The following is a 14,152-nucleotide window of genomic DNA, read 5'->3' on the forward strand; positions in this document are numbered from 1 at the left end:
TCAATGTATCAGCAGTCCAAACAATTTCTGTTGTGTGTGTGGTGAAGTCACATTTGCAAAGCAGAAATGTCCATTGACACCGCTTGTGGAAACAGCATTTTTTCACAATTTTGGTGTGAAAGTAGGGGCCAGAACAAGCTACAGGTACCTCATATATGTTGCTGCGTGAAAAAACAAGAGTCATCAATGAAGTTTGGCATTCCGGTGGTGCGGAGAGAGCCAACCAATCATTTCAACGACTGTTATTTTTGTTTTGTACCATCAATTAGACATGGAGTGTCCAGAAAGAAGAAAGGATCTATACAATACCCCAAAATCCCATCAGTCCTCAGACAGATTTCTCATGGCAAAGATCTCGCTGTACCTAGTCCTCCAAACAAATGTAGTGTGCAAGACGAAGAAGACGAAAAGGACATAGATGACATGGAGACAGCGCAAGTGCCCTCATACGGATATTGTGCCGCACAGTGCAACACTGAAGGACCCACGCCTACTTTCACACACCGAACTTAATAATTTCATTCGAGATCTTTAGCTGCCTAAGAGCTTGCTGCATCAAGACTCTCATCATCTTGTAATAAGGTCTAGTCCTTAAAAGTGTCAATACACAGGAATCGTCAAAAGCAGTGACATTTATTTCGCATAGCAGAATACTCTGGAATTTTGTCATGATTTAATTGGTTTGATAAAGAAATTTCATTTCAAATACAAACCACAGGAGCGAAGGAGGTCCATAGACAGCTCTTAGTACGAAAGTAGTCCTACTCCACAATTCCAATTCTCTTCCATTAATGGCTATTGGCTATGCTATCTATACAAAGGAAACATATCAAAACATGAAACAAATATTCGCAGCAGTTCAGTATAATGTTCATCACTGGCAGTTATGCAGAGTCATCACTATTGTGTTAGGGTTGCAATTGGGTTACACGAAATACCACCTTTTTGTGTGTGAATGGGATAATCGGGACAGGTCTTCCCATTACATCAGAGAGATGCGGCCTCCAAGAAGGAATTTTTGGCCTGGTGAGAAGAATATACAACATCCCCCCCTTTAGTTCCTACGAAGAACATCCTCCTGCCTCCGTTACATATCAAACAGGGGTCAATGAAACAGTTTGTAAAGGCATTGAATATAGTAATACGTATTATGTAATACATAATATAAAATATTGACACCCAATGCTACATTACAACAGCTGTTTCTCAAAAACAGTAGCTAATAAAACAAATGCGAGGTCAGACTCGTTTTTCTTGCCCCACTATTAGTAAGAATCAACTATTTTGAGATAGGAAACATTCAGGAAGTGTTTTTTTGTTGTCCAGTGTAATTAAATATATTTGAAATTTCGCGGCTTCCCCGCCAGTCGAGCTAATTAAAGTGATATTGGTAATATTTAATTTTTGTATAGCTATTTATTATTATTATTACTATTATTATTATTATTACTATTATTATTATTATTATTTATTATTATTATTATTATTATTATTATTATATGCTGACGATGTAAAACTTTATACAATGGTGACAAGTGTAAATGACAAAACATGCATTCAAAAGGCATTAGTTAGTATTTATAAATGAGTGTGTGATAACGATATGAGTATAAATAGCAGTAAATGCAAGCATGTAACATATACAAAGAAAATTCAGTACTTGGTAACAAAATATAGTATAAATAATAAAACTATAGAAAAGGTAGAATCTGTCAGAGACCTTGGAGTAACTTTTGATCATCAACTTACATTCAACCTCCATGTGAATGACGTTATCAAACATGCAAACATTGCAACAGTTACTTAGAAAATGGTAGAATTAAAAAAAAACGTATATAAGACTATATAAAACTCGTAGCAGTCCTAAACTTGAATTCGAGAGAATTGGTCAAACATTAGCAGAACAATGATAAAATAGAAAGTCCAAAAAAAGATTTATAAAATATGTATATTTTCACTTACATTTGTACAAATACTATTGTGACTACGAGAGATTATTAGAGGTTGTTAGTCTAAATCTTTTATCAGAAAGAAGAGAACAACAGGCGCTAAGATTTTTAGAGTCCATTCTAGAAAATAAATTATACAGTCAGTACCTTTCATACAGAGTATCAACTCACAGCATAAGGAAAGCAAATTTATTGTGTACGAACGGTACGAAGAACTCTGTATTAAGTACCTTACTTATTATGTATAATAACAAAAGACCGGACTCGTAGAAATTAGGGTTGTGTTAGATTTTTAGTATTTTTATAATGTTTTATCCTGTTATAACCAAAGTCATACATGATTCTTTCTTATGATCTTTTATTATTAGACAATCTAATAATTAAGATTAGCGCTATTTCAGTGGTTTTACTTTGTTACATTTTACTTTATATGACTCAGTTTTAAACTATGAAATGTTACAATTGTACACTTATATGGTACTAACATTGAATTTTAAGCCTTTAAACTGTATTATGCTTAACATATTCAATTACCTTGTACAGTGCTATACTTGGCTAACGCTGTTCTTAGCACTTTCAATATGTTATTAAATTTTAAAAATATTATTATTTGTAGTATCTCATGTGGAAAACACTTCCTTGCAATACAAGTAATGCGACATATACAAATAATGAAAAGTGTGTATTTAAGCTAAATATCGAATAGTTATATAATATAAATGAGTGGGAACGCAACTCGAAGCTATGTTTGAACTGAAACCAATCAGCAACTGTAACATAACTGGTGATATTCTTACATCAGACATGCAGAGGTGGTTGTGCATGTATATACAATGATATCACCAGAATTCCGAATCTCGCTTACTGGGCAAGAGTATCACTTCTCCAGCATTACGAAGTAGCACGTGATTCCAGTTAGGGGATGTAATTTCAAGGGAAAATATTACGTTTTTCATTTTAAATGTTTTCTCAATTTCCTCCACTTTTTCTATTCCAAAAGTTACATTGCAGAATTGTATTTCCCAATCTCTAAATTTCTGGAATGCATTCAATTGAAATCCTACTATCGAGACAAATTTCGGATTATGCTATCTGATTGCTCTCTTGGTTAATGCTAGATTCTGATAGACAACCTACTTTATCAGTCAGACGGCCCGCTAATTTAGACAACTTAATTCCTAGGTCTCCCAACTACCTCACTATGATGGTTCAAAACTGAACTTTGTGTCCTATCGATTGTAAAATCTGGAACCAAGGCCATGCCTGTGACAATGCGTTTATACCAGGTCAATATAACTCTAGTGCACTTTGCCCCACTGTTCCGTTGTCCTAATGTGAAAAAATATTTTACAATGTATACTCTAACGGAACAACTTCCGTGGCCGTTACGATGACTTGCAAATGGCTTTCATATAAATGTAGTAATATAGACAGTAGTATCTTTAAAACAAATGCATAGATAAAAGGTTAATGGAAAAAAATAAATAAAAGATGGCATAAATCTTCATGGCATATGGCATAAATAAAAGATAATGATAATGGTAATACTGTTATCAAATATATACGAAATTAATTTTATGTTTAAGTTGTCAAAGAGGGAGAAAATTCTCTAGAATTCAATCATAAGATAATAGTAAAAGAATGGTCTATTTTGTAACTCCCATTAAAAATGTTAGTATTATGAAATAAATGTTTGATTTATTTTTTAAAAAAGTTATAGATTTTATCTATTTATTATCTTAGTATCTTGACGTATTTAACTAGAAATAATTACAATATTAAACAAGATAATAACACCATATTGGATTTAAAGTTTAAAAGAAATGAGGATTTGACACCATTCAATTTTAATGGAATAATTTTGCAAGAGAAAACAAAAATGAGTAAAGAAAGTACCGGTATGCTTAATAGTGTCATCTATGCGGAAACTGTGGAATTACAACCAGTTGCGAACGTTCCCAACCTGGTTCAATATGCATTAGCAACTGCATATAGTTATGTAGGAAAACACAGATTATTTATCACTACAACCCATATATGTCCTACTAGTAAGTAATAGTAAGAGTAGGGTTAACATATACTCTTATTCTGGATCTATATGAAGGCCACCAAATAGATTGCGAAAAAAGACGACACAATATTTTTTTTTTTTTGCTTATCTCTCTGAAGAACGTTTTTTAAACGAATGAACCTATTTGCTCACATAATTTAATTAATTACTTATATTTTTTTTTTATCTGAACATAAATAACAAATTGCCAACTCTTGCTTATGTAACAATCTCAATTCCTAAGAACAGAATTGCGTAATCTATAAGAGTCTGGTTTAGTAAACATGAAAACAGCACAGTAATAATATTACAAAGATCTTAGAAATATATGAAAATACAAGTAATATCTAATGTATGTGCATAATTATATATATACACACACATATATATAAATGTAAATAGATCAGTAGACAGGCACAAAGATTGCTTCTGGTAATAATACTAATAGTAACTTTCAGATAATATTTATGTTCTATATATATATACGTTATAAGTATACACAAAAGTTACATACTTTTGTAGGAACAAATAACTGGATAACTCATTAAAATTTTGGCAAAGTAAGATATAGAATATTAATAAGTAATATAAATTAGTACCGTGTTCTTCTATTTTACGCCCTGGAAGCGTGTATATCTCTATCAATAACAAATCAAAATTATAAAATAATAATAATAATAATAATAATAATAATAATAATAATAAATAATAATAATAATAATAATAATAACGACAGAATACAACAGAGAAATTTCATGATTGAAGTTAGTTGTGTTTCAAATTTTACCATCTATCATACACATAATTCAGATAATTTACATTAAAGTGCTAATTAATATATTATGAACATATAGAGCAATTAGATGTTTTATTTATTTATTACCTGAATAGATTGATACGTTGAAATAATAGCAAGAATAACTGAAACAATAATACCATATTAGATTTAAAGTTAAATATTCTATAAGACTGATTACCAACACACTCCAATACAAATAACTAGAAAATGAGTTTTTAATTATCTTTAAAATCAGTTTTTTTTTTTTTTTGTCTGAGATATTCTTATAAGCTACAAAAACATATTTCTTCACATATTTCATGATCAAACATTAATTTCAGAATAACATGTTTATTTACATTTTAAAATCAATATAAACAGAACATATACACACCAAAAATCACCATTATAACGCATAGAGTAGATTACCCACAGATAACCACTTCAAATATTATTCAGTATGGGAACATGATTAATTGAGTCGTTCAGTTCCGAAAAGGCTGTTGTCCATTTACAGCAAATCCCAGAAAACTTAGAAAAAAAATATATATAGGATCTACATGTTTTGTGGAACTAGGAATACGTCAGTGTGTTCATGTGAAAAACTTGAACATCCTCAAATACTTCCAGTTCAACAAAACGCATCGATCCTACAGTTTTCCTCGGTTTTCTGGAATTTGATATAAATGACAAGAGCCGTTTTAGAACTGGACGACTCAATTGAAGAATAATAGTAATTGCATATGCTACAGATTTGAGATCTTTTTCCTTCAATATGATCAAAATTGTATATTAAGTTTTTTGGACTAACAAATTTGTTTATTTTGGAGCTTTATGTCGCTTTCCGGCATCAAGGCTTATATGAGAGATATATATATTTACAGTGTAACAAAAGACCCGAACAACATGAAATTCCACCGGGAATTGAACCAGGGTCTTCCGCAATGAAAGGCGACAGCGGTAATCATTAAGTCACACGGAAGTTCATCAGCCAGGTTTTGGATTTTAATCCGACTATGATTCATAATTGAATATAGCACCAAATTACGCTGTAAATTTTCCTTTTACCAACATATGCCTTGATTACAATTGGTAAAGGAAAGTTTGCAGATTATTCATAAATTTTGCCAATATATAAATATATTGAAAAATAGAAAAGATTGTTATATAGAATAACAAAGCAGGCAACAACAAGAGGAATATAGAGATTGCTATCTACTACGTCAAAAATACTCTTTGTCATAAATTTTATTATTTTTTTAAGGAGTAGTTAAATACTGTAATTATTACTTAATACAAAATACAAAAGTGTTTCTTGTACCTTACACATGAATACTTAAAAAAATAATAGCCTTATATAACAAAAATAATACTCTAAAATCATGTAGTTACGAGTATTACAAACATTGAAGACAAAATGTAGAAAAAAACTATATTTAAGTTGCTACATTAAAATATTAAAAAGTGTAAATAAAATCAACAACAAAATAAACTATTAAAAGTAAGCCAAGTTATAAATTTTTCATTTTTATAATCTTAGGAGATGTATTTTTAATAAACCAGATCTTTACTTTCTTTTCTGTTAGAGGTAGATTTGGTGATTGTTTCCTCGACCACGGTACCAAAGTAAATTACCGTTAGTAAGGGAGTAGAAAAGACAACAACAGTAGGACAAGGTAACAGTAATAGGAAGAACGGCATTTAAAATTATCAATTTTCCCTGTTGATAGCAACAAGATATCATGATAATTACTTTTCTATGAAGCCTGCATAACAAATAAATAATATTTTCAAGTGAAATATGTTTTCTGTACTACTTTTTTTTTTATTTTAAATTATTAGGCAAATATGTAACTATATTCAAGTAGCTCTAAAATATTACTCAATAAGTTTTCTTTATTTTAAGATGCATTCAGACAGAATAAAATTTTGATCTACAGTGATTTGTATAGAAAATTTATTCACCGTCACAAAATACTAATTTTCGAACTCTTTTTTTCAGTTTTCGAAATCGAATCGTGTAATTCATCTTCTGTACAATTCCAATCACATCTCTCCTTTAACTTTTGTGAAGATCATATTTCTCATTTCAACTAGCCATAGACGCATTCAATTTTTCATACGCGTAATATATTATATATAAAGTTTGTTATGAAACAGTCAGTAATAACATATTCAAGAGCGAAAGAAAGGAAACCTACCGACAAAAAGGTAAAATATTTTTAAAACTCAACTACTTAAACAGTTTCAAATTTGCAGCATAATTTATGACTTTTTTGATTATTAATAATAAATGTGTTGCAGTACATGATTAAATAAAATAATATTTTGCACAAGTTAAAATTTAGAACTTAACTTAAAAATTTTTAATGGTAATCTATTCATGTAATGTTTAAAGAAAATGTAACAATATCGATAGAAAATCCCGTCCAATTCCTTTGTTTAAGGCACAATTGAAAGATAGATTATCATCGCTTGATTCAGTTTGCTATGAATATACAACTATACTAAAGTAGATATTTTAAATACATTAATAGTACATTACCATTATCAAAATAAATTTGAAAAAAAAAAGTTGATGATAAAAAACGAAAGAATACGGAGAGAACACTGGGGCGTATCGAAATAACTCTGACAGTGTATTTTTTTCTGATCGAACTAATTTATCTTCCCTTATCTTCAAAATTTGTACGACAGGTTCTATTCTTTAATGGATACAATTGTGTTTGTTTTATAATGTTAATTAAATGTTATATAAATTTGTTTTAAATGAATAAATAGGAGTATACTTGTTTTGAAACAGCCCACTGGCTGACTTCACTTGGATTTAATTTGGGTGTCAGAACTTACTTTCTAGTGTCATTAACGCTTTCGTGAAGTACAAGAAGAAAGAAGCACTATTTCACAAAGATATATGTAGTACATCCCAGTTGAAACACAAATTTCATGCTATACCTCAAAATCAATAGTTTTCATTAGTACTGGCAGTTTGTTTCAGAATGCATTGGAAACTCTGCGGAAACTATGCTTCGTATTATTTAATTGGACATGATAAATCTCAATCATTTTTTTAAAATGGACGTTTTTGCACAGTATTTTATTTATAAAACTAAAAGTAAGTTGAACTTTATGAATCTAGTGAGGATTCTATCTTTGTTGTAATTTTATGAAAGATACTGACTAAATTTGCGATCATTTTTGTACTTTATGTGTATAAGTATGATTACCTTCAAATATTCAGAAATTGTTCATCATAATGTTCAATTAACACTTAATTTGGCTTCGAAGATTTTAAGAAACTTCATTTCTCAAAGAATGGCAAGTTTTAGAAGAAATACACAAAATACTTCAACGTTAAAAATATTATTTTTATTTATTTATTTATTTATTTATTTGTTTGTTTATTTATTGAATGGACGTGCAATTTTCTAGAGAATTGGAAATAAGACAAACTTTGAACTCCTTAGGAAAGCCATTTTGTTGAAACTAGCTCAAAATTGATACTTTTGCGGTTCAATTTAAAACTTTCCTTCAACATGTAATACTCACTCAAGGGGAGCACCTATTAGGTAAAAGGAACAAACTAGGAGGTCGCGATGACAACACTAAAGTGTATACCTAAATAACTACAGGAATTTAAACTAACTTTTACTTAAAAGAAGAATTAATTTATTTATATCTAAAATGGTATTTACGGATGTCGTAATTTGCAATCATGTCTATCTTGATGTAACAAGTCTTAGATTTTCTCCATAATCAACTAATAATGTAGTTTATTTTAATACGAATTTGTAAAATGATCAATGCAAACGGAAGAAATTCAATTAAATGTTTTTTCTGACTATCTTAAAAAGATATCTTGAGGTTCATATCGTCTAAGTCAATGCTAAGAAGTAATCTTCTTATGCTTCCTGAATTGAATACAAGGGATTTAGGATTTAGATTTCTGGGCTTTCGTTATCTATGGCCATTTAGCCCGTCACGTATGAGGGATGACGCACACTATCCGCAGAAAGGGAAGGAAGGAAGCGGTCTGGAACCTAGAAGTTAGGTACCACCCGGCATTTGCCTAGTGTGAAGGAGGAAATCCCATGAAAACTTCATTCAGGATGTTGAACTGAATACAAGTTCTTATAACTATATACTTGAACAGAATTCTAATCATTACAGTATGAAATGATCAACATATTTTTTTATTCTATTGTTTTGTTGAATGTAAAGAGATTATTCTCTGAGAATCGAGAGAACTGCTCTTAGAATTGCTAAAGAATCTGCAACACGGTAAGAACGGCAAAGTACTTTAAAACATACAATTCATAACTGATCTTCCGATTAGTATAAAGAAAACTTTCTATGTATAATCTAGTTTCGAAAAGGGTCTCTTTAATATTTCGAGAATTTTATTACAAAGCTACTAAACTTAGGAAAGACAATACGGTAGATGACAATTGTAATTACATAAAGACGATAAGCACATGATGTTATTGATGTTGTTTATTTTAGTGTTTTAATATTCAGATAATTCAATACTATTCAAACGATTATTTGAACCACAAATGAAAGCTGTTCAAAAAAACGAATATTCGCATAATGTTAACAGTGCCATTTGATATGATTTATTCCATTAGCTGCTGCTTTTAATAAAATGTTGAGAAAACCATAGACTAGATAAAGAAAACATTATTATCAAGAACTAAGCAACGGATCTCAACTATTAGAAACTAGAATGACTATATGTCCGGAAAAGTCTTATATTGTAAGTTTTTATGGTTAATGGAAAATGAACTGTGTTGGCTCGTCTTGTTTTAAATAAAATATTGCCACGAATTCAGTCTGCCTGATTATCACCAAAAATAGAAATGAAGCGTATGCATGATATATGTTCTGTACTAAATATAATTTAAACATTTTTAAATCTAAAGATTTTTACTTACAAAAAAAGCTTGAGACAACTATGATTAATCTATGAATCTACAAGAAGAAAATAAATGTTTATAAGTACAAAAAGAAAATGTTTTATTTTTTTAAAAAAAAGTAATAATCTAGCTATGTGAACTTCAGGAGAACTTTTTACTTTTCAAAATGATTACAAGTTCCCTTTCTTCTTTAGATATTAGATTCTTCTAGATTAGATCCACCTTGATTCATCTAGATCAGATTCACCATTTTATTACAATTTTTTTTATCTTTCGAAATGGTGAAATCTACTAAGAGAACACGAACAATTCAACTCAGAGACCAACATAAACGACAACTTAAAAAGAAGTGGAATTTGTTGATTGTTAAAATTCATAATGAAGAGCAACCATTGAGGCTTGTTTTTTTTTTTTCTGCGTTTTCCCAAACTATCGAATATGTCTTCTTCTGAATATTTATCTTTCTTCGATCAATATCTTACCATTTTCTTGATGATCATCACTGTTCAAGCAGTTTTCTTTTTATTATTGAAAACGAAATGAATTATTTTAGTTTAACCCCCACGCTTATGTTCTGTGGGCTATAGGAGACGAATGATATATGAAATTGAATGATTATGGAAGAATTAGTGAATTAATAATGTGGGAGGAAACGGAGCAATCCGAGAAAACTCAAAAACACGATGCTGTCCACCATAAACTCACATGATTTGGGATCGAACACAGGACTTCTCACACCAGAGGTAACCACTCTGCCACTTAAATATTACTTTTTTTTTCTTTTTTTGAACGTATTCTCTGAAAGTATTTGAGAACAAGATCCTGAGACGAATATTCGGACCCAAGAGGAACGGGAATGGGGAATGGCGGAAACTTCATAAAGAGGAACTACATAATTTATACGGTTTACCCAACATTGTTAGGGTCGTCAAGTCCAGGAGGCTTAGATGGGCAGGTCATGTAGCTAGAATGGAAGAAAGTAGAAAGCTTTCAAAGTCTTGACTGGAAGACCAATCGGAAAACGACCATTAGGAAGACCTAGGTGCAGATGGGAGGACAATATTAAGATGGATCTCGCAGAGACTGGAATACAAAGTAGAAACTGGATGCAGTTAGCTAAGGATAGAAGTCAGTGGAGAGTTTTTGTGAACGCGGCATTGAACCTCCGGGTTCCATAGGCCATAGAGTTAGTTAGTTACTATTATTTCTTTTCTGATTCTGACCATGAATTTATCAAGTGAAATTAGAGAAAACCATTTTAACATCGAGAAATGATTATATTTCTGACTCAATTGTATAACTTTCGTAACTTCTAACCAACAACAACCGATCAGATAGAACAAGAATTATATAAATACTGATGTGGTAAAAGACTTGGATTACATCCGTGAGATAACTTTAAGATACAAATAGAAGTACATCGTGGATCGTTATTCAAAGAACTGAAGGACAACCTGTACTTATGCACTCCTGGAGTATAACGTATCTCTTGTGAATGCGGTAGATCATACATACGGTAAACTAAATGCATCATACAACAACGGCGTAAAAAAACGCAACAGTTAGATCAGACTTAAGCAACCCGAAAAGTTTGGACCAGCAAAACAAAGCTTAGAGCTGAAACATGGGATCGACTTCACAAACACTACCACAGTAGCCAAACGCATCAATTTCTGGGACAGAATAATAAAGGAAGCCATCTTACGTGAAAGCAACAATCTCAACAGAGACAATGGTTTCAACTCAGTTCTATCTGGTTGATCCTTTTCAGGAACAAACAAACAAGACAGATGTTCAACAAAGGCCGTCATAACAACAATCAATCAGGAGACAGCATTTCCCTCAACCAATCACAAGCCTCTGCCTCTACATAGGCACTATATCTAATCGTGGCCAAAAGTTTGGAAAATGTTAAAAAAAGAAGAAGAAGAAGAAGAAGAAGAAAGAAAGAAAAAGTGTTTTCTTTTTCTTAACATTTGGCTTGAAAACAAATTGGATATGTATAAATATCTATAGTTTCTTTAAGTCAAAATTCAGACATGAAGCAATTTTCATTTTTAACGCATTTTTTCCTATTGCAATAGTGAGACAGAGAAGCAGTAGATATGTGTTAATGTTATGTAGATTATTGCAGAGCTTAGTATTGTTGAAGATTGTTGAAGTGGAAGTTTTTTTTTTTCATTTTGTTATTATTTCTTAATTCAACAATTACTTAAATTCTTTGTTTGTTCGTATTTGGTGCATTGTTGTTGTTGGATGAATAATGATTGTTGTTTCGAATGAGAATTGAACACTGTACTCAATATTTTTAACAAATCTGCAACGCTGAAAACGGAAGGATAAATTTTGTGGTAGTACATATTTTATATTACATATTAAATTTATTGTTTGCGATCAAATAGGAAGTAACAATACGTACTGTATAGTATATTATTGCCTTCGATGAAATTTGATACTTCTGTACTTGTACTGTACAGACAAAAGTGCTTGCTAAAAAACAAGAGGGAATGGAACTGAGCCCGGAGACAAGATGGCAGATCAGCATATTCAATGAAGATATTCAAAATTTGATTGCTGTCAAATTCAAGATAGTTCCAAGTACTGTAACAAAAACATTCAGTAGAACAGAGGAAACAGGTTCGTACAAGTTATGGGGGACAAAAGGCAGGCCACATGTTACATGTTAAGATACAACACAATAAGTAAATTATGCAAGTAATCTCCCATAACTTCGTAAGCTAAAATACGATAAGAAGGCATAAAAGAACCAAGCACGACAACCATCAGACGTAGATTGTTTGATGCAATTTTAAAATCGTACACTCCTGGAAAGAAACCTCAGCTATCGTAAATTAATATTAAGAATCGCATTTTGATAAGATAACATATACCCATTTTATCAGTATAATAAGCATGAGGTGCCCGAAGAATAAGAGATTTGATCACAATTATATCGTGATTATAACAATGAAGAAATCAGAAAAAGTGGTGGTATAGAGTTCCATTTCTGTGAAAGGACCTGGCTCATTGTGGATTATGCCAAGAAACATAACTATAAATGGACGGAAACATCCACAGATTCTTCAGAAGCTTTCAGCACTTATGAACGTTCACCAGAGTAATTACGCTTGGCACACTCAATGCCTAAGTGCATTCAAAAAGTGTCGAAGAACAAAGGACATACTTCAAAATACTAAAAAGATATCCTTTGTAACGTTGTTATATGTTTATGTATATGCCATTCAAATCTTTGTGAATATTGAACAATATTAGCCAAAAAAAAAAAAAAAATCAATAAATTTTAGGATTACAAATAAAAAACATTATTTTTGCGTCATTTTCCAATCTTTTGGTCACTTCGTAACAATCCTTGAAGGTGAATGCAATATCTGAATTCGAAACGTCGGAAGACAATGTTTTTAGTTCACTGATAGATCGAGAAAACTTATTTGAATCACATCGCCAGGCAAGATTCAACTCTTTCTTCGTACTAATAGTATGTTGGAGAGACACATAAAATATTGATAAATGGTTAATTTTGGAGTTTAACGTCTCGTTAAATGTAGATGTTATACGAAACGTGGACCTAGAACTTAACGTGAGATCCGAACTATAAGACTTGTTTATTTGTTTCTTTTGTTTGTTAAAGTTTAATATCTCTTTTCAGCACAGGCACTATGTGAGATGTGGTTCTGGTTTAAGATAGAGTCAGAACCATCGTAATAAGTTCAATTTTACTGCTCTTTGAACGGGAATCCAACCCAGGTTTACTGTATGTGGACCAAAAACCGAACCACAAGAGCTCCCATTGGGAATCGAACTTGAGTCTTTCCACATCAAAAGTGCATATACTAACCATATAGTGACGATATACAGAATGAATGAATGAATGAATGAATGAATGAATGAATGAATGAATGAATGAATGAATGAATGAATGAATGAATGAATGAATGAATGAATGAATGAATGAATGAATGAATGAATGAATGAATGAATGAATGAATGAATGAATGAATGAATGAATGAATGAATGAATGAATGAATGAATGAATGAATGAATGAATGAATGAATGAATGAATGAATGAATGAATGAATGAATGAATGAATGAATGAATGAATGAATGAATGAATGAATGAATGAATGAATGAATGAATGAATGAATGAATGAATGAATGAATGAATGAATGAATGAATGAATGAATGAATGAATGAATGAATGAATGAATGAATGAATGAATGAATGAATGAATGAATGAATGAATGAATGAATGAATGAATGAATGAATGAATGAATGAATGAATGAATGAATGAATGAATGAATGAATGAATGAATGAATGAATGAATGAATGAATGAATGAATGAATGAATGAATGAATGAATGAATGAATGAATGAATGAATGAATGAATGAATGAATGAATGAATGAATGAATGAATGAATGAATGAATGAAT

The 14,152-nt window shown here is 30.9% G+C and overlaps 1 protein-coding gene across 1 annotated transcript in view; it reads right to left on the reverse strand.

Annotated features, from left to right (window-relative positions):
- Pkc53E (Protein C kinase 53E) overlaps positions 1 to 14,152 on the reverse strand; it is a 1,159,983-nt gene that overhangs the window by 47,322 nt on the left and 1,098,509 nt on the right. The window lies entirely within an intron of this gene.

The sequence above is a fragment of the Thermobia domestica genome, chromosome 3, assembly GCF_964235325.1.
Source record: "Thermobia domestica chromosome 3, izTheDome1.hap1.1, whole genome shotgun sequence".
NCBI lineage: Eukaryota > Metazoa > Arthropoda > Insecta > Zygentoma > Lepismatidae > Thermobia > Thermobia domestica.